This window comes from Siphateles boraxobius, unplaced genomic scaffold (assembly GCF_051911475.1).
Source record: "Siphateles boraxobius isolate OS27281-9 unplaced genomic scaffold, OSU_SipBor_1 7, whole genome shotgun sequence".
NCBI classification, from domain to species: Eukaryota; Metazoa; Chordata; class Actinopteri; order Cypriniformes; family Leuciscidae; genus Siphateles; species Siphateles boraxobius.
In genome coordinates this window covers 35,273,370-35,295,460 of record NW_027509197.1, presented here as the reverse complement: position 1 = coordinate 35,295,460, position 22,091 = coordinate 35,273,370, and the positions used below count along the sequence as shown (strand labels likewise).

The following is a 22,091-nucleotide window of genomic DNA, read 5'->3' as shown; positions in this document are numbered from 1 at the left end:
ATGTGTAACCACTAATTGGAATCTCCATGGCAACTCATCACAAGCTTAGCTAATGTCAGATCTGCAACATAAATCTTTCACAACAGCTCAGCTCTGAGAGAGAACAGATGCGCTGTAAACAATCCAAGACAATCCAACCATACTGAAGCAGTCCTGATTCAGTAACATCAACACATGAGCTGTGACCACATGGACCATGTATATTTTCTGGGATGTTTTGATTGCACCCAGTTGCAAATTGATACTTTGTAGGCGATAGTGTTTAGGATTTCTAAAATTTCTTGTGCAGTGTAGGATTTACAAGGCCCAGGTGACTCTTACATGGCCAAGGCTAAATGATAAAGAGTTCTGCAAAGACATGTTAGACAAGCTAGTTAAGATTTGTATCCCAAATGAGACACTTATTTAAAACAATTGACCCTTTGCAAGGCCGCGCCTCAAAAACGTCACTGACCGGTCCAGCCGTAGCAACTGTTGCCGTCTACCATATTAGCAGACAAACTTTTCTAATCCAAGACTATTGCAAGTCATACCATGGTATAGACCGTGCGAATTACAGGGGGTTTGTTGGGGATTTCCCATATGGAAAAAACAAAATGCTATGGAAGTCAATGGGGCCCTTCAACCCTTTGGTTAGCTTCTTTTGTGTTCAGCAGAAGAAAGAAATTCATACAGGTTTGAAACAACTTGAGGGTGAGTAAATAATGACAGATTTCATTTTTGAGTGAACTATCGCTTTAACTACACAGTAGTAACAGTATGTGAGTGCATTCTTTCATGATCATCCATTTATCTGTGAAATGTTTAGGAATCACTTACTGAGGTAGTGTATCATAGAATTTTTTTTTTTTTTCTAAATTGTTCATATCAATTTCGTATTAAATACCGGCCACTATATATGTTACATGATATGATTTATCCATGTATAATTTATGTTGGTCATAAACTGAAAGTAAATGGAGTGACCTTTTCACATATAAATAGCAGAGGCCTTTTTCCCCCAGTCAGATTTCATTTAACACTGATGATGTCATGAGTAAGAGAACAGCAACAGACATATGGCAGTGTTTTACTACAGTATACTGCCTGCTGTATTGGCCAATACATAGTTTCTTATGTTTTGAAGTATTGGTGAAACTGTTCGGCAGTTTTAATAGCTATTGTGTGGAGTTCATACTGAATAGAGGAATGTTTTTCTTTGGATATTAACTGCATACTTTTGTTGAACAAATTAGATCTAATTGAATTAAATTTGATAAACTTGCCTTTAAACTAGGTAAACTAAAAAAAAGCTGAACCCCTGAAAGTCAATGTATAATTCACACACTGGGTATAGGGTTTAGAATTTGGAATTTGAATTGAATTAGCCAAATCCCACAGGAAGTGGAATTGGAATGACTGGAAGAGGAATTTATTGAATTTTCTAGGAAATCGTAGTGTTCTTCCTCACAAGTTTCTAAATAGGATCAAATATATAAACTAAAACACAAATTTCTAAAGGTGGCATTTCAAACATCTATCTATCCATCCATCCATCCATCGCCCGTCCGTCCATCCATCCATTCATCATTATCTGTGTCCACAAGACCTACAAACCTTTAAGCTTTTTATACTTTTCTTTTTTTCAAAACAAAGGCCAATATCCAAAGCTTGACAAACTTAGATTGTATAGTTAAAAAACAGTAAAATGTAATGTAGGCCTATACAGAGTTGGGTATAACGCGTTACAAAGTAACTGTATTCTAATTACTTTTCGTGGTAACGCAGTAATGTAACTCATTACATTTTAAATTTATGTAATTTGATTACAGTTACTGATGTCAATACAATTAAGTTACTTGCGTTACAAATGTACTGTTAAGAAAAAAATATTTAGTAAAATGCCTTTCTAATCACGTTTGGCCGGCTGCGTTAGCATGCGCTTTAATGAATTACCGGAGAACGCGCTTCATGAGGCAGACACACACACACACACACGCAGCGCTACACGGTTTGGACCACAGACTTCGGACTTGCGTCCTTGGTAGTTCAGACTTGCCAAGTTCGACTCAGGAGAACGAACTCCCGAGGACGAGAGGAGGCGGTCCGGTTATTCTGCAAACAGAACCGCGCGTTCTTGATCGCGTCACTCAGCACGCTCTGGCTACTCCGGTTATCTCTTTATGTAGCTATATTTCAGGCAACAATTAAACGAAATATGGTATAAAGTACAACTCTGCCTCTTTTCGTCAACAATAAAACAAAATATGTTATAAAACACAACTCTGCCTCTTTTCATTTAAAAAAAATCGTAAACATATTAGGCTAATGGCCACACAAATGTGCGCATACATTGATTATCTTCACTGCATATATTTATAACAACACGATATATAAAATAGAGGTCTGCAACCCCGCGGGAGTCCCGCGGTACCCGCGGGTCGCGACGCAAAACAGTGCGACGCGGGACAAATTTTGAAAGGTCATTGGGGTAGCGGGCGGGATGATGAGGTGCACTTGCGGGTGCGGGCGGGAGGGATGATACGCTGCACTCCCGCAAATTAAATATTAGTGTAAAGTAAATATATATAAATGAGGGAGATTCTGATTGGCAGCAATAAAAACGTTTTAAGCAGCCTAAACTTGTGAATGTTGTCGGGTAGGGCGGGGCCTAATGTCACGCACACTTGTTTAGAGACAATTCCTTCCCGCTGCTCCGTGTTCCAATTCGAAAGCTAGTTCAAGTTCAAAATAGACAGCATGGACGAGGAACAGAGCGCCTCTAGTGCTTCAGATATAGGCCTAAGCGCTTCAGATGTAAGTACTTCTCGTTTCGTGTTTTGTGATCACATTTTAAATGTTTAAATGGCCTGTGATATAGTGAAGTCTATAATATAGTAGATAAGTATTATCCGTTTTACAAATGTTCCTATGTGTAGGCAATGCCTAAGGCTGTTTTTATGTTAGCCTACACGTTAAGCCTAATGGAATTTGGGCCGATTAATGTTTATCTTTGTTGGCGTTAGTTACTGATGCCTATTTAATGTTTTGTATGGTTGAAGATATGCAGGCTTACCAATAAATATGTTACCAAGTATTGGTAAGGAATTTTGTGCGCACGCATTTTTTTCCCCAAGACCTTTCGTCAGACAGAAAGTGCGGGCGGGAGCGGGACATCATATGACAGATGCGGGCGGGAGCGGGACTAAAAATGACAAATCTTTGCGGGAGCGGGCGGGAGCGGGACTGAACACTGCGGGAGCAGGCGGGAGCGGGTCTGAAAATTGTGTCCCGCGCAGGTCTCTAATATAAAACACAACCCTGCTACTTTTTGTTTTCATTTTAAAAATATGAAACATTATTGATCATTAAAACTGACATTTAACAGAGACAGACTTGTCATTTTATTTTATTATACATGTACATACAGTGAAGAGAATGTATAGTAAAATAAATATAAAAAATATTCTATATATTTTAAAATATATAAAATAAAATTACACAACCCTGTCTCTTTTTGCAATATTAAATTACGGAAAGAACTGAGTTTCACTTTGTAGTGTATTCTTGTAGTTTTAATAGGTTTTCAAAGTAACTTGAAAGTAAAGTAATTAGTAATCTGATTACTTTTTACATGCAGTAATCAGTAATGTAATCAAATTACAATTTTAAAGTAGTAATTAGTAATTTGTAGTGGATTACTTTTTTTGAGTAACTTACCCAACACTGGGCCTATATGAATTTCAATTAATTTTAATTAGTAACATACAAATTCTGCATTATAGTTATCACCTCAAATACATTAATTAATTATCAATTAATTATCAATTCAAATAGAATAATCATAATAATAATCCAATCAGTTTTTACCACTTCACAGAAATTTTCAATTCATTATTTATTTTAGCTTGTCTGAGTTAGCAATAGAAAGCAAGGGGTGGAGCTTAGCGAAGGTTCAAGTAATTCAAACTAGCCTTTTTTTTTTTTTATCAAACATGCCTTTGTAAATTTCCAAAGCCTTATAATGTATGCCCTGAGACAGAGTAAATAATATAAATATAACGTTGGGATGACTTGCCAGAGCATTACATTCTATCATGCTTTTTCTTCCAATGTACAACTGACAGACAGATGTTGCTTCTCTCTCACAAGAATGTTGATCACTTGTCAGGTTTTCCAGCACAGTATGCCAGTGCAATCCCATTTCTTTCAGGTTGAACGTTACTTTAAACTTTTTGTAGGAAATATCCTGTGCATGATATAAATCATGCACAATATGCTACCGATGAACTCTGAGCTATGTCAGGAACAGACCAAAGAAGCAGGGATATAACCTCAAACTACTTAAATCTCAATATTCCAGAGGTTTGGGTGCCGAAAAGGAATAACTTGACATTTTATTTGCTAACAATACCTCCTAAATTTAAGCACTCATACTACTCGAATGTGCCAAGTGAAACTTTTTTGCATTTTCTGTTTTGATTGAGAGGAGAAATCCATTTATAGATAATAAAAGGATTTAAACGGATTGGTTAAATGGAAATTAGGGCATTCAAATGCATATTCTAATTAGTCAAAATATTCAATAAACAAACATGCAATGGCCACACTGCAGCTTACTTTACACCTATTTATACAAGTTGAAATGACCAGCCACAGCTTTTTATGTGCAATTAACTTTTACAAATCAGAAACTACTATTTAGGTTGACTAATGCATGCCAACCGTGCCATATGCATCAGCTGAGAATTGGAATACACTAGCAAAACATATAAATGGTAAATCAATGGCCTTTGAAAAGATGGCATTGATCACAATTTCAACATCACCTGGAGATGATGAGAGATAGAAAGGTGAATTCAGAGTTACTTTTTCTGTGGCCCTTTAGAACCTGATTTATCAGAAACAATTTCTATCTGCTATTGCCATAGTAACAAAAACCTGTCACCATGGCCACGGCTAAATTAATACAAAAACATGCCAAAATACATTGGCAAAGACCTCAGTGACAAACATCAGTGACTATGGCTACAGTCAATGAGTACAAAAGCTCCCTTCCTACGGTAGGCCGTGCCCCTATAGGAACTGCCTGGATGCAGTTTGCTTCCCGAAGCTTACACATCCTCCTGGTGGGAAGAGGGCAAAAGCAACCAACTGGGAAGCCAGATAAAATCTATGCCTTCGAAATCTCTGAAAGCCCATTCAGGGCAGAGCTCAACCCTGGGTTTCTGAATGGGGGCTGTTAGCTAAGCTTTTAAAGAAGAGGTATGTCTAGCACATGTTCATTTTGGCTTTGCATTTTCCAGGAATTCAAGGTCTATATCTGCTCATATGAAAGCAGTACCTGAATAGCAGTATCTGTTTAAACTAGCTGCAAAATACACTTAAACTACTGATAATATCAATACAAAAGCAAAAGTTTGTTGTGAAGCTAAAATATTTGAAAGTCGCTCTAGATGCCTTAAACCCTGTTTAACCATGTTTAAAGTTCCCCTATTATGCTATTTTAAAGTTTCCTAATGTTGTTTTGGAGTCTCCTACAAGGTGTTTACATGCATCAAAGGTCAAAAAACTGTTTAATTTTATCATAGTATACATTTGCACATCGCCACATTTTCAATGATTCTCAAACGACTCATCAGATTAATCAATCTCTCTAAATCCCTTCTTTCCACAAGCTACTTTGCTCTGATTGGCCAGACAGCTCAGTCTGTTGGTTTACCACGTAGAGTTTCGAAAACAAAAATCAGGACTCTGCTTGTCCTGTGGCTTCCTACACCGTAACCTAAAGATAGTAATGAACAATGACGTCCATTTTACCATATCAATGCGAGCACGTGTACGATGATGAAACATTGAAAGAACTAGTTATTCAACCCGAACCTCCATCGCAAGGACGACTCAAGGAGAACTCAGTGTTTCTTAGTGATACGCAACTCAATTTAAGGTACATTATTGCAACTGTAATTCCTCACCATCAGCATTAAAATGTCCATCAACAAACCGTAAAGTAATCTCGTCAATTGATAAACTTAAGATTGAGCCACTGTAGTCACTTGGACTATTTTAACAATGTCTTTAATAACTTTTCGGGGCTGGCAAGTTTCAATCCCTGAAGAAACCTATGGACTAGTATGGAGGAGTGATCCAGCTCTCAGATTTCATCAAAAATATCTTAATTCGTGTTCCGAAGATGAACGAAGGTATTACGGCATTGGAACAACATGAGGGTGAGTAAATACTGACAGAATTTTCCTTTTTGGGTGAACAATCCCTTTAAGACCAACAACCCACCACAGATAACACACATTTTTGCACAGAGTTTGGTAATACAAAAAATGTATTTCATTTCAAGACATTATATAAAAAATTTTAAATGGAAAAAGAGGGAAAGATTACATTTGAAAACTCAATAAGAATCCATTTTTGAAGATGTTCAAAACTCATTTTACTTTGGCAATTTGACATTTTTCTAACTGATTTGGGTTATTGAAAACTGATCCTTACATATCAAAAAGTTTACTGAAGGGGAAAAGACCAACTGTTTTCTATTGTTTGAAATAATATGCACCAATGAACCGCGTGCAATAAGACCAGGAAAAGTAAAAAGGATACTTTTTGATTTCATGATAACTTTAAACACTCACAAATTAAAGATATGAGGGGTAATAGTTCAGAACTTGGTCGGGTGAATATATTGCTCAGGTTGCAAAAATAACAAACAGCTTTGACAGTAGCGCCGAGACATCTTCCCTGTGAGCTGAACTGGGAGCCAAAGACTTTCATTCACCAAGCTGAAATTGCACATAAATTACCTTGAAGTGCTTCATGCTCTCCTTGACTGTGTGTTCTCTGGTTCCACCCTGGCTGGCAACTCTAGCAGCATACTAAAATCGGAAAATAAAAATGGTAATGAGAGAAACCGTATCCTCTTCCAAATAAAATCTCATGCTAAGTGAACTTTCTCCACGGCTGAGATAGAACCAATGTGAAACGAATGCATTTAAGTGGCCTTAATGTTTACTTGCTTATCAGTTCTGTCACAGCAAGGTTTGTCTTTATAATTACACCATAATCAACCCTGTCTCATTAAGACAAGCTAGAGGAAGAAACAGGTCACTCGCAGGTTTATGGTTGACAAAGTTTGGTCAAGAATTTGCCTTAACCCTTTGCAGAGACGGGAGCCTTTCGTATGCGGGTTCGAAAATGAGGGCCCTTGATAAACATCCTACTTACCACAGGAAAATTTGCAACATAATTATATACTCTGTAAAGCCTCCGTGTCCTCTTTAAAACTATTTGAGAGTCTCTGCAGAGCTGTAGACGCAGTTGGGATTCACGACCAAACTACAATTCTGACTGGTCATAAACTAAAAACCAAGAAAAAGACGATTCCCCTACAAATGGCTGCTATGTTCGACACAAGTCCCAGCATTCCTCTTGGCTGGGTCAGTGAAAGTGAAAACAGAACATACCACTGGTGTGGCCTCATTCTGGTCAAAGCGCAGTCACCTTTCTGAATGGGCGAACACAAGACTCTAACAATGCATCTATTGTAATGTGTGCATGGTGCATATCTTTGGTGGGGTATAGTGTCAGAGAAGACAGATTGCCAGAAGAAAAAGCAATTGCGCTGAAATAGTTGCGACATTACGAAGGACAGCAGAGCGTGTCAAACATGCACTGGTTTGTGCAGGCCAGGAGTCTGACAGGCCTAGAGGAAAGAAACGAGCAAGAATGCAGGGCACAGTTGCTTGGTTTGTACCTCTTGGGGGAAATAAAGACTCAAGATGAGCAGCAAGTGCCATGAGAGGCCATGTCTTAAGTCACATTGAGCAATATAAATGGCATCAGAAATATGATAAAGGATACCAATTGTTCAATGATAGATCATTAGTCTACACAACAGAGGCACCAATATAAAATCCCTTACTATTTTGTCTGATTAACTAAAAGATTTATTTATTTATTTTCATAATTATCAGTTTTGGAAACAGTTGCGCTGCTTAATATTTTTGTGGAAACTATGATACATTTTTTCAGAATTTTTTTATTTGATAACAGTATTTATTTGAAATATAACTATTTTGTAGCATTATACTGTGATGTCTTTACTGTTATTACTATTAATGCATTCTTGCTAAATAGTTAATAAATTAATAATTTCCAAAAAGTCTAAAACATTTATAAAACCTGTTCCATAGAAACCCACTGATTTTGCCCAGAAAAGTCGGCAAATTCCTTCTGGGTCCAGTCACAGCTATCCATCTTATAATATCCTTTAAAAAATGCCCCTTAGGCACTTTATAAGTAGGATAATCTTCAGTCAGGAATGATTTAGACAACCCTGTGCTTTTTTTAAGGTCAGGAAACGTGGGTTAGCTGAGAACAAATTCTACATGCGTTGTCTGGAAGAATATATTGTGCCAGCAAAAACCATGCATGGCTTTGACCTCTAAGAATGTGCACGGTCCCTGGGCCAAACATTCCAACAGACATCAGAAATGCAATAGACAAACAATGTAATACTGATTTTGCGTTAAATTAATGATGTTTTTTTCATGCTGCTTTTAACGTCTCTGTGTACTCTGATATTGTGGGAAATTATGGTTGAGAGGAAAGGATCAGAAAGATCATATGAAAGTCTTTCTAGAGAAGGACACTCATGCATCAGCAAAAAATATAAACTATAAATCAGCATCAGCAAAATGTATATAAACTTATATATTTTAACTGGACACCTACAGAAAGCAACCTGCTTTGATTTAGATATAGCAATATAGTAGGGATTTAGATGCAATAAGTGCAATATTTTTTGAGAGCAATTGTTGCAGTAAACTAATTACACTGCTAAAGATGTAAATAGGAGCTACTAATGAATTTTTATTCTTACCCAACTTTGATCACCATTACTTTTTCAAAGTTAAGTGTGCTGCCTTTTTGTCAACTATATACTGTAGAATACATAGCATCCAACACAACATCCTAAACAAATTAAAACATCATAAATTACCGATTTAGAACATATGTGCATCATACAAATAGCACTTCTCACATAAAGTGCACGTTTCTTTGGAATATATATATATATATATATATATATATATATATATATATATATATATAGATAGATAGATAGATAGATAGATAGATAGATAGATAGATAGATAGATAGATAGATAGATAGATAGATATACACATACAAATGCCTGAGGGCTTTACTGGGTGGCTGAACATGAGGGAGAGCTTTAAAAGAATTAGCTGTGTGAGTTTAAGACATCTAGCAGCCTCATTATCTCTCTGATGCTGCTTCTATTCATCAGGCAAGCCATGTAATCCCAGGAATTAGGCCGAGATGAAGGAAAGATGGATCACTGTGACCAGTACTACAGGCCAATCCTAAAACATCTGGACACAAACTATGCCTCAATTCTACACATACTTTTTGTGTAGAACTAAACTTAAAGAAAAGCTGACAGCACCTAAGCCAGTAGTGATTCAACCAACACAGACTATCTGTTTGAGCAACCTATGAAAGTGTTCAGGAAACTAGTTCAAACTAGAGTTGGCAAAAAAAAAATTGACGATTTGTGCAGAATTGTAAACACCTCTGATTGGCCATTGTGTTCACGCGCTCATCGGATATGTCTGTGATTGGCTACAATGATCAAGACACAGCAGCATTTGAGAGCAGACAGAAGTGTTTGAAAGTGTTTTGCAGAAACTACTACATTGAAATGGCTAGATATAGTAAGAGGAAACCTGTAAGGCAGCATACAATCAAAAACAACTCTCTGACTGAGAGTTTCTTTAAGGAAATTTACCATTTATGAGAGAAGCTCTGTGTTCTTATTATTAACTGAAACTATTAAAGGGTTTCAATAATTAAATAAGTTCACCCCAAAATACAAATTTTGTCATTAATTACTCACTCATGTCAATCAATCCGTAAGACATTCGTTCATCTTCAGAACACAAATTAAGATGATCTTTTTAATTAAATCTGAGAGCTTTTTGTCCCTCCATTGACAGTCTATGGCACAACTACCACTTTCAAGCCCCAGAAAGGTTGTAAATACATCATAAAAATAACCGTGACCCAACTGGTTTAACCTCAATTTTATGAAGCGACACGAGTACTTTGTTTGTGCCAAAAAAAGCTATTTACCAATTTATTTACAAAATATTACTCTTTAACGCTCCACAATGAATGGGTTTTGCGAAAGCAGACGTTGTTGTGTGAACGCATGTTTTAAATAAGTAGTAAATTATGTTTATTTGGGGGTTTTTTGGGGGGAGGGGTGTAGCAAACAACTTTTTGTAATCGCTTCATAAAATTGAGGTTAAACTGTCACCGGGTGAGACAAATAGGAACCTGAAAACCGGAACTTGTTGCACGGGGGAGCAGCTTCCGGTGTAACACCGGGACGGTTCCGGTGGCATGTCATGGCCGCCAGAGTTGCCGAGCCCCAGCGGTGGACACTAATCAGGCCGTAATCGGTGAGCACATGCGGGAAAAGGCACATATAAGGCGAAGTTTGAAGAGATAAGAAGTTGGGTGGGGTGGGTGTGTTTTTTTTCTTGGTGCTTGGGTTTCCACGTTGGGTTCCCTGAGCGTTTTTGTCGGCAGACAGCAGAAAGCAGCAACCGCAGTGCATAAAAGTGTGGGGATGTTACACATTGAAGACGGGTGAGTGCCTGACATATGGAATTGAGAGAACAGAGTGATTAAGGGCAGCGTTGAAGATTCTTGCTGTTACCAAGGTGAGAAGTTAAGTACACCTTTTTGCATCAACACACGAAAGGGGATGTTATGAAGATTTACCAAGAACCTTCTGAATACTGATGTGTGCTGGCTGGCAGCGTGTGTTGTCTCTCTCGTTGTGAGTCTTAGACACCAAGGAAGGAACTGGGCTTTATAGGATTGCTCTTGAAACCTGATACCCCCGTGTAGAAAGCCATCGGTGGATTGTCTGACCCTGCAAAGATGGATTGAAGGCCTGTTGTTCACGAGAGGTGATGTGGCATTGCAGTGTCTGAAAGTGTGAAGTGAGCACGTGTAAAGAGTTATAGTATTGATGCATGCACAAGTGTGGGAGACCAAATCATTACCATCATTCTATGATCTTTGTTTGGGGAAGCCGAAGAAGTGGAGTATCAAATCTAATCTGATCCGTTGACTGTAAAGTTGTGTCCAGGTTCCAACCACCTGATGTTATATTGGAGGAAGGAGAAGTTTAGCTCTGTGTGTTGTTGGGAAGATCTGCATTCTGCTATTGCTGTCCTGTGATAAGAGAAGACTCAGTTATTAACTGCTGGATTCTGTACTCACCATTGCTGTTCTGTGAACCGAGAGATTCTGCCGTCCGCCGCTGCATTCTGCTTTTGCTGTCCAGTGGTAAGAGAAGACTCAGTTGTTAACTGCTGGATTCTGTACTCACCATTGCTGTTCTGTGTACCGAGAGATTCTGCCGTCCGCCACTGCGCCTTCACTGTCTGTCCTGAGAAAGAGCCGAGAGTCTGCTGACTGCTGCGCCCTCACCGTCTGTCATGAGAGGAGAAAGAGGCGGTTGGATTTCACACTCACGATTGTGTTCCGTGTGCATAGAGAGTCTGCTGACTGCTGTGTCTGATCTGCTGTCGCTCTACGAGCTGAGAGATCCTGTGAACCATTACTCTGAAGGAGAGTCTGCTGACTGTTGAGTTCGATCTGCTGCCGCTCTACGAGCTGAGAGATCTTGTGAGCCATTGCTCTGAAGGAGAGTCTGCTGACTGTTGCGTTCGATCTGCTACCGCTCTACAAGCTGAGAGATCTTGTGAGCCATTGCTCTGAAGGAGAGTCTGCTGACTGCTGCGTCCGATCTGCTGCCGTTCTACGAGTTGAGAGATCTTGTGAGCCATTGCTCTGAAGGAGAGTCTGCTGACTGCCACGTCCGATCTGCTGCCACTCTACGAGTTGAGAGATCTTGTGAGCCATTGCTCTGAAGGAGAGTCTGCTGACTGCTAGGTCCGATCTGCTGCCGTTCTACGAGTTAAGAGATCTTGTGAGCCATTGCTCTGAAGGAGAGTCTGCCGACTGTTGCGTTCGATCTGCTACCGCTCTACGAGCTGAGAGATCCTGTGAACCATTACTCTGAAGGAGAGTCTGCTGACTGTTGCGTTCGATCTGCTGCCGCTCTACGAGCTGAGAGACCCTGTGAACCATTACTCTGAAGGAGAGTCTGCTGACTGTTGCGTTCGATCTGCTGCCGCTCTACGAGCTGAGAGACCCTGTGAACCATTACTCTGAAGGAGAGTCTGCTGACTGTTGCGTTCGATCTGCTGCTGCTCTACGAGCTGAGAGATCCTGTGAACCATTACTCTGAAGGAGAGTCTGCTGATCGTTGCGCCCTCACCGCTGTCCTGAGAAAGAGCCGAAAGTCTGCTGACTGCTTCGTTCAGTCTGCTGACTGCTTCGAGATCCTGTGAACCATTGCTCTGAAGGAGAGACTGCTGGCTGCTGCGTTCGATCTGTTACTGTTTGTGGAGCTGAGAAAGCTTGCTACTGTTACCCACCTGTTGAGAGTCTTCCGATCTGCCGCCGCTCTACGAGCTGAGAGATCCTGTGAACCATTACTCTGAAGGAGAGTCTGCTGACTGTTGCGTTCGATCTGCTGCCGCTCTACGAGCTGAGAGACCCTGTGAACCATTACTCTGAAGGAGAGTCTGCTGACTGTTGCGTTCGATCAGCTGCTGCTCTACGAGCTGAGAGATCCCGTGAACCATTACTCTGAAGGAGCGTCTGCTGATCGTTGCGCCCTCACCGTCTGTCCTGAGAAAGAGCCGAAAGTCTGCTGACTGCTTCGTTCAGTCTGCTGACTGCTTCGAGATCCTGTGAACCATTGCTCTGAAGGAGAGACTGCTGGCTGCTGCGTTCGATCTATTACTGTTTGAGGAGGTGAGAAAGCTTGCTACTGTTACCCACCTGTTGTCCTCCGGTGGACGGGAGAGATCTGGTCCTCCGAGGCGGTGTTTCGCTTCCGCCGTCCTGCAAGTAAAGGGAGTGCACGGCTGTGCCAACGTTACGGGCCAAATACCCACTCTCTGCTTATCTTCCGCTGTCAGCCGTCACAGACCCTCTTGACCTCCCACTGGCCAGAGTTCCCCTCGTCGGAGGCCCATTCGGGGCATCCTGGAGTGAAGTAAAGAACCCGGAGTCATTCTGATGCTGTTTTAAGTGCTATTAATTTATAAATAAAAAGAGATTTTATATTATCTGTTGCCTTGCCTGATTGGTGTCTTTGGTGTCTTGGCCTTGGAGTCACATGGATTACTTTGTCTTTACTACCATTCTGGGGCTTAAACGTGGTAGTTGCGTAGCTGTCAATGGAGGGACAGAAAATGCTCAGATTTCATCATAAAATATCCTCTTAATTTGTGTTCCGAAGATGAACAAAATTCTTACAGGTTTGGAAAGACAGGGGGGGGGGGGGGGGTGATGGCGCAATGGATAAGACACATGCCTTTGGTGTGAGAGACCCGGGTTCAAATCCACTGTGAGACACCAATGTGTCCCTGAGCAAGACACTTAACCCCTAGTTGCTCAAGAAACGTGCGACCTCTGACATACATAGCAATTGTAAGTCGCTTTGAAAAAAACTGTCAGCTAAATGAATAAATGTAAAGACATGAGAGTGAGTAATTAATGACAGAATTTTCATATTTGGGTGACAAACCCTTTAAAAATATGTTTTCGTTAATAAAAATAAAACTGAAAGGAAATATAAATAGTACATGCAAAATGTAAAATGTTGCCTTGGCAACTAACTGAAACAAAATAATTTTACTAAAGTACTAAAATTACTAAAAGATAAACATTTAAAGCAAAGTAGATGTTTAATACAAGTCTGAAACTCATTTTTTTTTAATTACAAAAGCCCAATTTCTTAAACCTAAACTAAAAACAGAACAGAATTTACCAAAGTATAAAAAATAAAAGATATTTCAAAATATTAATAAATACTATAAAAAATAGTCTATAAAAACATTCTAAAATAAGACCGGAGAAGTTCACCACACATTGTACAGTCTCACAGCTACATATTAACATACATGTTAACGCTTGAAATCATTAGTTTGTGTAAACAGTACGACGCCCACAAGGCTGCCTGAATAAAAGACAGATGGAAGCATTACACGACGAGAGACATTAATTTACCAATTAAGGCGTTTTTCGTTGGGACGCAGACATGATGGAGTGCGAGAAAATTCCTACACTGATGTTCACAGACCACATCCTACTCATAATATTTGTACATAGACACCTTTCTTCCACTGACAACATTTTTCCATCGATTTTTCACCATGTGGGCGACTACATTTCCAAGCTGAAGAAACATTTTCAAGCATCTTAAATATTCAAACACCCAGAGAGCACAATTAAAACGTGATTAAGATTGAGAAAATATGACAATACATGTTACTTTTGCTATCACTGACAGAATATTGTAACTTTGACACAAACGTGAACAATCAGCAAAAGATACACATAAGTCAGGTCATTAAGCCATTAAAGCAAAAAAAAAAAAAAAAAAACATATATATTTCAACTGTCATTTTTTCTATAGTCTAACGTTATAATCGTAACGTTACGCCGTCATGCCTGTGTGTTTTGTACTAGACTGCACACACACGAGCTTGGTGACGTACATAGTGCGAGACGAGAAATGTAGTTCATTGAGTGATTTTCACATAAAACGAAATGTGACTTTCCTGACTTTCATAATTATCTTTTAAATTGACAAACATCATATGTGTAATTCAGAGCACAGTTCAGACGGAATAAAAAGATAAGTTGTCTCTCGCCATTGACCACCATACAAATTTTTTCCGAAATAAGGTCCCATGAGCCAGAAGCAGAGGGGAGGGACTTAGGCTCTCTATTGAGGACCGAAAAAACGTAAAAATAGATTACCAATAGAGCTCGGGATCGTTTCGTCACGTCGCAATGCATTGTGGGAATCACGGTACGGAAGTAGATGTACTGTATAGTAGGCAGTACGTAATTACGTTGGTCATTAGATAATTTTAGGTTTAATTTAGGTTATTTTTTAGGAAAATGGTTCAGTATTGCTGTATTGTGAACTGCTGTAATCGGTCTCACGATCGACAGGGCAAACGCCTCAAATCATATAAGTGGTGGTCTTTTTGCTTTGCTTTGTAGTCAACTCTGTTAGCGCTAACGGCTAACTGATATTTTTATGACATGGTCAATAGATTTTCAGCTGCCAGAGTTAACTAGCTAGCTATATTTATAATGAATGTATTCATTTAGCAGTTAACTAAAGTTCTGCTGTTCAGATTAAAGCAGTAAGCATTTTTCTGTGTTTTGGGAGCAAGCTGTTATACTGATGTAGCTGTTAGCCAAATCAGCATATCAATTCTCGATTAGCAATGTCACCTCTTTTATTCATCTAGATTTTGGTGGATAGACTAGGTTAGTGTAATACTGACAAACAATGGCATAATTTGTACCTTACATTTCTAGAAAGCATCAGCCAATAGACACAAATGCAGTGCACTGTAAAAAAAAATCCCGTTAAAAAACAGTAAAGAACTGGCAGCACAGTTGCCAGCAAGTTACTGTTAAATTAACAGTGTTTTACTGTTGTTGAAATTTACAGTTGGCTACCGTTTATTAAAAAACAGTAATTAACTGGCAGCACGGTTGCCAGCAAGTTACTGTTAAATTAACAGTGTCTTACTGTTGGTGAAATTAACAGTTGGCTACTGTTTTTGCAATTACAGCATATAGCTGTTTCTACATTTTTCAGTAATATTCTGAGAAAAGCAGTGGCTGTTAGTGGACGCTACTTGCTCTTCTTCCTAGTGAAATTAGTGTAAACTACAACACAAACTACAACCCAAATATACTGCATTGTATTGTGTAATCTATTGAGTAATGGACAGCTAGCAAAAAGGACAACTTTTGCCCCTGTGTTTTTATATATTATTTTCTAAAACTTGTGATATAATAAATTTCCCTGTAGCGGTCTTACAAAATACCTGTTTTAAGACAGTGAATAAATGTAAAAGTAAAATAGATAATTTAAAATGTAACAGAAGAAAAGCAGCTTTAAGTATTGTTTCAAAACTTGTTTATTAAACTTGTGAAATTGTTTTTTGAAAAAAACAAAAACATAAAAGACATAACAAAAATGTCAGCTCTTTAAGTGTTAGATGTCACAACAAACTAAAAACAAGATGTTCCCCAAATAATATTCTGAATTACTAAGTCTTTAACAAATGACTAAGTATACTGTCCAAACAATTTAACTATGGACACAACATAGTGAATAACGCTTTCACATGAATTTAGGTGAACACCTGCAAAATATAGAATGCAAGAGAACGTGTGTGTGTGTGTGTGTGTGTGTGTGTGTGTGTGTGTGTGTGTGTGTGTGTGTGTGTGTGTGTGTGTGTGTGTGTGTGTGTGTGTGTGTGTGTGTGTGTGTGTGTGTGTGTGTGTGTGTGTGTGTGTGTGTGTGTGTGTGTGTGTGTGTGTGTGTGTGTGTGTGTGTGTGTGTGTGTGTGTGTGTGTGAGTGTGTGTGTGTGTGTGTGTGTGAGTGAGTGAGTGAGAGTGAGAGTGAGATACTTAGATAAAGTCCCACTCAAAATCCATTAATTTTTGAGCAGACTGGAGACACGAGGGTTCACGTTTTTTTTCTTCTGGGCAACCTTCCCTGTCCGCTTAGATACGACTCCTCCAGCCTTGGTGCCTTTTTCAGGATTTATCCCGATGAATCGCCTGAAAAACAAATGTGTTCAGAATTAGTTTACTCTCAAAGAACATATAAATTTGCTATATTCTTGACGATTCTTGTATTAAGAACACTTAATTTTACTTTGTCAGGAAAAGTGAGCTTTCTAAACAATCTCTTTTTCAAGCTTTCACATAACACATCTTATATGCTATTTTAGCAATATTTGATAAATTGTAACAAATTCACATGATCTATATAGGTGCTTTGAAATTATATGCATTATAAAAAGGGCTAAACAAATAAATGTGAACTGAATTGAATGTTTGTATCCAAGTATCTAACCTTTGAATGAATTCCAGTGTGCATGCTGCCTCAGCTTGGTATTGAAGATTGAGATTGTAGAAAGTAGAAAAAACAGCAGCAAGCCCAGACTGAAAAGTCGGCTGGAAGCCCTTACAAATGACGTGCCCCTCAAGGCTTATCATCCAGTGCTGAATACAGCTTCCTGGTGTTTCACCTGAAACTTTTAAATGGAAAACGTCTCAGGTTACGACTGTAACCTATGTTCCCTGAGAACAGGGAACGAGACAATACGTCAACGACGCTATGGGGAACGCCTCAGGCGTGACAGGTGTCTGAAATCACTATCAAATCACGTCAATCAGATTGACCGGCGACAGCCCGTGAATCATTAGCGTGAATGATTAACGTGCGACCTGGAAGTATAAAGGGGCGCCTTGCAAACATGACAAATCACCTTATCGTCTGAAGGGACTGTACGGTAGGCAAGCCCCGCGGCATGGCAGGGAGACGTATTGTCTCGTTCCCTGTTCTCAGGGAACATAGGTTACAGTCGTAACCTGAGACGTTCCCTTTCGAAGGGAACTCAACAATACGTCAACGACGCTATGGGGAACGATATACCAACGCCGCCATGCTTAGGGGAGTGCATGCCAAGTGGCAGTGACAACTGTCAGAACCAGCAGCTTCAAATGAAACGCTAGAACCACTCACCCTCAGGTCACACTGGGCTGTCAGTGACAGCATTCCCTACGGTCATAGCCCAAGCTACAGCCTCACAGAAAAACCTTCATAAACATGGTTAAATGAAAGGTCTACCTGGGCCGGCTCCGGGCCTGGAACCTCAGCTTCCAATTAGAAGGGGTCCCTTCTAGGGAATGTGGCTAGGGAACCCAAGGGAACCCCAGCCAGTCACTATTCAGGGGAACGTACTCACCCCGAAATGCCACCAGGACGGCCTGACCTGGCGCCAGTACATAGACACTTAGTCTGGCCAAATCCTGTCTGTCTGAAGACAGAGCCTCTGTACAAATGCCTTAAGTAAGGCATCCAACCCGAGGGACTGCGAAGCTGGCAGTGAACCACTCGGCCCGGATCTCAGAGACGGGATATCCCGGAGAGTATGACTCAGCATAGTGCTTTCCGACCCTTGCTAGCGAGGGGAGTTTCTCTACTCGATCCACGGATCAACCCAGTGTCTGTGTTTCAAAACACTGAGGAGGCCTGTGAAGGCCTAAGGGCTGATCTAACTGGGAGGCCTCACGAGAGGCCTACGACCGTCTGACCAGACTCAGGAAGCCGCATGCTCAAAGAGACCCTCGTGAGGGGAGCACAAGGTCTGCCTGGTAGGCAAACCAGGCTGTAGGCAGAAAAGGTTCCGGGAGGGAACCTTTAGCAGAGAATGAACACTTTAGCGAGCCAGGGCGCAAGCTCGCCTTCAGCAGCTGCCTATTAAGGCTAGCTGAAACTGATAGCAAGAGACCACTAGCTTCATAAACCCAGCACCACTAGGGAGCGTTATAGGGAGGCCCGGAGAGGCCTACTACCTGATCCTTTAGGGAGGCACGTGAGGCCTACTACCTGATAACCACAGTACGTGGGAACTCACCTTCAGGGAGGCCCGGTGAGGCCTGCTACCCTACGACCACAGTATGTGGGGAGCTCACCTTCAGGGAGGCCTGGAGAGGCCTACTACCTGGTAACCACAAACTGTGGGAACTCACCTTCAGGGAGGCCTGGTGAGGCCTACTACCTGACCGTTCTCAATCAAGGAGGCCTGGAGGAGCCTACTACCTGATAACCCCAGTATGTGAGATGCTCACCTTCAGAGAGGCCAAGAGAGGCCTACTACCTGACAACCACAGTACGTGGGAACTCCTCCTTCAGGGAGGCCCGGTGAGGCCTGCTACCTTACAACCACAGTATGTGGGGAGCTCACCTTCAGGGAGGCCTGGTGAGGCCTACTACCTGGTCACCACTATCTGTGGGAACTCACCTTCAGGGAGGCCTGGTGAGGCCTACTACCTGACCGTTCTCATTCAAGGAGGCCTGGAGGAGCCTACTACCTGATAATCACAGCATGTGGGAACTCACCTTCAGGGAGGCCTGGTGAGGCCTACTACCTGACAGCCAAAATATTTGGGAGCGCACATCCAGGGAGGCCCAGAGCGGCCTACTACCTGACAGCCACAATATTTGGGAGCTCACATCCAGGGAGGCCCAGAGAGGCCTACTACCTGATAGCCAACGTAAGTGGGAATTCGCCTTCAGGGCGGCCGGGTGAGGCCTACTACCTGATAACCATCTTAAGTGGGAATTCACCTTCAGGGAGGCCTGAGTGGCCTACTACCTGATAACCACTGGTAGCTTTGAGCCCTGAGTCCGGGTGAAAGTATAAGGTGGCCTGCTAAGGCCAGCCAGCTGGGGACTCGCCTATCAGGGAGGCCTGGTCGGGCCTACTAGCTAATAGCAAGTCATATTCTGCCATAAAGTACACTGTTGGAAACCATACTACACAGCATAATTCACTAATGGGCTTCCAGTAGCGCTATAAGGTATGTCCCACAATGTTGGGACTCACCTCCGAGGAGGCCTGTTTAAGGCCTACTACCCATCAGTGAGTCAACTGCCCGAACCACCAAGGCCAACCACGTAAAGTGAGCTGGCCTACAGTGCCCTCTGGGGCGCTGTCCAATCAAGGAGGCCTGCTGAGGCCTACTACCTAATGGCGCAGCCTTCGTTGGCAGAAAAACTGTTTACACAGCGCCTACAGCATCCTGGTGCCTAATCACATTGCCCATGGCAGTGTACTCCGCAAGAAAGCTAGCACCCTTAAAACAAGGGGAGTACAACATACGCCACTCTGCCTCAACGGAGGCCCCAGTTAGTCAGGGGCCTACCATCTATGCATGGGCGTCAGCTCAGGGCAATGCTCTGGCTTCAGGGGAGCGTACTTCGACCAAAGAAGAAGTGAAGCTTACTTCATACTCGACCCGAGCCATAGTGGTGCGAGGTGGGATAAAACAGAACTGGGAGTGAAGTGCTCAGACCTACCCTGTATCACAGGGGAATACTCACACCTCACCCTGAGGTTACCAGGGTGCGGGCCTGCCAGCGGCTCTAGGGGTGACAGAAATGTATCTGTGCCCAACCTAGGGGAGTGGGGCTTGAATGAAAGCCAACCACCTACAACCTAGCGCTCGAGCAGTAGCTCAGCGAGGTGAGTGAAGCCTAAACTGGCGGCCTAAATCCGTAGGCCAGTTCTGCATGGCAGAGTCGGGCAGGAAACCCAGTCTTCTTCGTGAAGCGAAAGACGGCCTAACCCTGCTCAATAAAGACATATATACCACGGAGGCCTGTTTGAGGCCTACCATGTCCTTACAAACCATCCTCAGCACCACGCTGCATTACTCTAGGCACCCCAGAATGCAGAGAAGGGGGCGGGCCTTGGCCTAACGACTCCCACGGGAGGAGGCTGTTTATACAGGGATGCTAGAAACCAACATTCACACAGTGAAGGGTCAGAGGAAGAAATGCTAAAATTTTTAGCAGAGCGCCTCTATTATCCCTGGCACAGCCTAGGCCAGCTACAGAGGCGGCCCTGGTGAGGGCCAGCCTGCAAGCATAGATCAATCTGAGGGCTCGGAGGAGCCACAGCCTTACTAAAGAATATAGTCTGTATTATTCCATACAAAGGGCTGCAGAATCGCTCAGCCTAATGAAACCCAAACAGAGCTCAAGGGGCGAAATACTCAGGAAGAAGTCAACGGACCCGTGGGCCGGACATAAGATCTATCTGAAGCTCTAGCGTCAGTCAACACTCTAAGTAAAAAATTCTAAGAGAGAGACCAACTACTCTACCCTGAGGTGGCTAACAGCCCGAAGGCTAACATAGTTATCGTTCTGGCCACCTAACGGGGAACTTCAGGGCCCTAATGATCCAGGAAACTTCTCTTACCTTATTACCTTGACATGACCCCATAGCTCTATACAGGGAACGAGGTCTGTAGAGAGATACATCTCGGAATTTTAATTCACAAAAAATTACTCTTAAAAGACCAGTCAGCTCACCTGCGGCGTGCGGAGTGAAGACTCGCCAGATAGTTCTTTATGACCCTGGGGTCCACCACTTTACATGCCTGAAAGAGGCGTTTCTACTAGCCAAGCCTAGGCGGGCCATTGGAACATCGTTCTTATCATAGGCCCAGCCCCAGGCCTGATGTAATGAACGTCTGGGGAGTCAGAAGAGAGGAGAGGGCTGGATTTCTTTTTAATGAAGCCCTCCGGGGAGATTATCCATCAGCGACACTGTGTGCGCTTGTGCTGGATAACCTCCCTCAGATCCCTCTTCTTGCGGGAGTCACGCCTCTTCTGCGCCCTGTTCCTCCACGGAGGGGGCGCACGAGAGGCGACACTGGCTCTCTGGCCCTGTCTACGGTCCTCGGACCGTGAAGGGCCAGGCCCTCCCGCCTGCCTGGGTGTGGAACCGGATCTCAGCGGTATGCAGGATCCTGCAGCAGGTCGGCCTGATATGCCTGCAGCACCGCCATAGTGTGCAGGGAAGCACCAGCCTGAACCGCTGTCGTGTATGCTCTGCCATTCAAACGTGCTGTTGACTTTAGCGGTTTGGATGGCAGGGTTGGAGCTCTCAGTGTCGACGCCTGCCCAGACACGAGATAGTTCGCAAACGACTGCATCGACACATACCCATGCTCTGCGATCCCCTCAACATCAGCGAAATTAACCCGCTGATGTCGGTGAATACGGGCAGAGTATGGGCTCTTCCATGCCCTCTCAATCTCCGTGTGAAGATCAGGAAGGAATGGAAGGCTCACCTGAGCTGGTGTGTATGGCAGGGGAGAAACCGATCGCCAAGCCTACCGCGAGCGGTCTCTCCTCTAGCGCGTCGCCATGGCAGCTACAGCCTGTTGGCGGCGCGCTCCACAACATCCACCAGGTCTGCATACACGGGGCAGGGTGGCTGAGAGGGTTCAGGATCTACCTGATTATAAACCTCCTCAGCCATCTCCTGCTCGTCCTGAAGAGCAGCAACTGCAGGAAACCATTGG

At 42.3% G+C, this 22,091-nt stretch overlaps 1 long non-coding RNA gene across 1 annotated transcript; it reads left to right on the top strand.

Annotated features, from left to right (window-relative positions):
* The first annotated feature begins 12,938 nt into the window (after positions 1 to 12,938).
* On the top strand, positions 12,939 to 13,229 carry LOC143723974 (uncharacterized). The gene is made up of 2 exons (XR_013197203.1): positions 12,939 to 13,012; positions 13,093 to 13,229. It is a non-coding gene; the product is annotated as an uncharacterized LOC143723974 (long non-coding RNA).
* Positions 13,230 to 22,091: the final 8,862 nt, after the last annotated feature.